The sequence below is a fragment of the Microtus oregoni genome, unplaced genomic scaffold, assembly GCF_018167655.1.
Source record: "Microtus oregoni isolate MIOR12 unplaced genomic scaffold, Mior012 000047F_ref0000412, whole genome shotgun sequence".
NCBI lineage: Eukaryota > Metazoa > Chordata > Mammalia > Rodentia > Cricetidae > Microtus > Microtus oregoni.
The window spans coordinates 15,566,125-15,569,163 of NW_024543221.1; positions in this window are offsets into that span (position 1 = coordinate 15,566,125).

Below are 3,039 nucleotides of genomic sequence, written 5' to 3' on the forward strand. Positions count from 1 at the left end.
TAAGTTAGCACTGTTCCCTCAGGAGAGGGGACATCTACTCAAATACTCCATTGAACTAGCTCTCATCCCAGAGTGCACAGAGGGTCCAGTTTCTCAGCACCCAGGGTCTCCTCGGATAGTTGTTCCCCCGCTACTTAGATCTCTTTAGCTGATGTCCTCCCAAAAGTGTTGGAATTTGAGCACAAACTGGCCAGAGTCAGACTTGTCGGCTTCGATTTCCATGTGTGTCCATTCTCCACTGCCCATTCTTGCAGAAGGCAAAAGCGAGATGCTAATGATGGTTGCTTTTGAGGGAATTCAATATTAGCTTTCTCTATCTCTGAATGTGATTCTCCATCAACATGCTGTTAATAATTAATACAGCAATATCTATCCCATAAATATCCATAATTTCTAGGTTGCAGTAAGTCCTAAAGACAATGTGTATCAAGTCCCTGACACACCAGTGATATCTATGAAGTGGTGGTTATTACTGATGCTGTGAATTTGCTCCAGATCTGGAGTCAGACAGCCCTGAGTTGAAGCTGTAGCCCTGGATGTGCAAGACCTAGTAACCCAGGTAAATTACAAGCCCTCAGTGACCTCATCTACAAATGGGAGGGGCCAGTTCCAAACTCACGTGGCGGTGGAGATCTAATGCTGAGAGTTACTGCCTAGTGTCGTGCTCATCACAGTGCATCGGGCTTTGGTATCACAGTAACTGTTACTCTGGGGCCCTTACCATTATGCTGGTCCTGGATGTCACACGGTATCATCTTGCTAATGTTCTCCATTTTGGGAAATGTGCACTTTTGAAATTAAGAAATCTATTTGGAAGAATTCCACTGGACTCTTTCCCTCTGATCCTCGGCATGTCTACTTTGGTTGCTCTCTGGGTCATGGTCTTTGGCATCACTCTAGTTCAGGCATTCTTGCCGCAAGCCTATTACAACGATCAGCACAGTCAGTGACTTGGAGGCTCTGTTCATGTAACAGCCATGCCCTTGATTTACGGTCATGACGCTTGATTCACATCTGCGGCTGTTTTTCCCCAAGAGTCCATCCGTGCGCTGGAGCCACCAGCAGTGTCAGTGGCGGCCCCACCTCCTTTTAGTTCTCTCAAGAGCACCTTTCAGGGCACGTGGTCTCTGCTCACCCGCGACCGGTCTGTTGCCCAGGCGCTCTTTCTTCTGCTTCTGTTCCTTCCGTTTCTCTGTAGTTTCCCCTTAGTTTTGAAGCAGTAATAACATGATTTAAATTTTGTACTATTTCTCACACTCCAGTTCCTAAAATAAGACTATACTAGCTAGCAGAAATATCTAAGTATATTATTTATATCCAAATATGCAATAATTATGTTTTATAGCGCAGAGTTTGATGCTCCCCCGCCCCATTCTGCTTTTTGTTCTTGCTTTAAAGACAGGAACTCAATGTTTAGGTCAGGCTGACCTTGAATTTGTGGTCCCTCTGCCTCAGCCTCCTGAGTACTGGGATTATAAGTATGCACCACTATGAGCAGTTTAGTTAAGTTTTCAGAAGTTATATTTTGCTTCAAATTTGCCAGGAGAGAAAACTGCTTCGCATAGTGAATCCCTTTGAAAAGAATGCTTGGTCCTAGTTTGTGCTGATGCATAGAAGAGTGAGAACGTTGATGGACCTGATTTACAGCCAGGAAGAGTTTAAGAGGATCAGAACTACAGACTCAAAAGTAGAAAGAAATGAAAGAGCTTCCAGATTTCAGGTCTGCTGGTTGTAGCTTTCAAGATGGCAATGTAGGGGTTCTGGGCAGAGAGTAAGTAGAAGAGTGCCTGCCTATGTGTGAAGTCCTAGGTTTGATCTCAAGCACCATACACCACACCACACACTGTAAAATGCAGAGGGAAAAATATAGGTGACCTTGGCTTCGGTAAAGAAGTGTTAGGCACAATGTCAAAGCCATAATTTATGAAATAAATGATTGACAAGATGAGCTTTACTAAAATTAAAAATGTCTGCTTTCATATAGACGTTATAAAATGAGAAGACATTTGCAGAAAACATCTGAAAATATCTGTAAAATGACTAATGTGTTCTCTAGATAGCTGTTCAAAGCATAAAAGACTCTTCCAATAGGAAAGTAACAGCCTGGGGAGCAACAGGGCAGAAGACGTCTGTGAATGTGAAGGGCGCAGTCCCTACTCACGAGGAGAGCTAGGACAGTCAGCTCTGCTGCAGGCACTCCGCAGCTACCCTACCGTGGGAAGCACCACACCCAAGCACATGCACTCTGGATTTACTGGGCATCACAACGATGTAACTCTTACCTTTAGTGGGTGACAGTTAACGCCTCTCTCCAAGTTTTCTTTGAAGCTATTGATAGTAAATACAAAAGATAATACCTTAATTTGGTTAGTTATTTATACACAGTATCATCTTGTAAAAAGGGTTATTAAATAGTAATTATCAAATAAATAATTAAGTAATAAGGAGAAAAAAGAGCAGAAGACCAGGATGCACATACAGAAAGTACGCATACACAATTTTATCAGATAGCCAGAAACTCACACTCTGTCACTCTCCTTTCAGAGCCATCAACCCAAACACTGAAAACACCAAATGCATGGGGATGGGGAATCACAAGAGCTTCTCAGTGGAGGGAGTGCAAAGAAATATCCCTATCAGAATATGGCATGGCCATTTCTTTCTTTTTTCTTTTTATTATTGATTTTTATTGAGCTCTACATTTTTCTGCTCCCCTCCCTGCTTCTCCCCTCCCCACTTCAACCCTCTCCCAAGGTCCCTATGCTTCCAATTTACGAAGGAGGTCATGTCTTTTTCTACTTCCCATGTAGATTAGATCTATGTAAGTCTCTGTTAGTGTCCTCATTGTTGTCTAAGTTCTCTGGGATTGTGGTTTGTAGGCTGGCTTTCTTTGCTTTATGTTTAAAAACCACCTATGAGTGAGTTCATGTGATAATTGCCTTTCTGTGTCTGGGTTACCTCACTCAAAATAATGTTTTCTAGCTCCATCCATTTTCCTGCAAAATTTAAGCTGTTGTTATTTTTTCTTCTGTGTAGTAC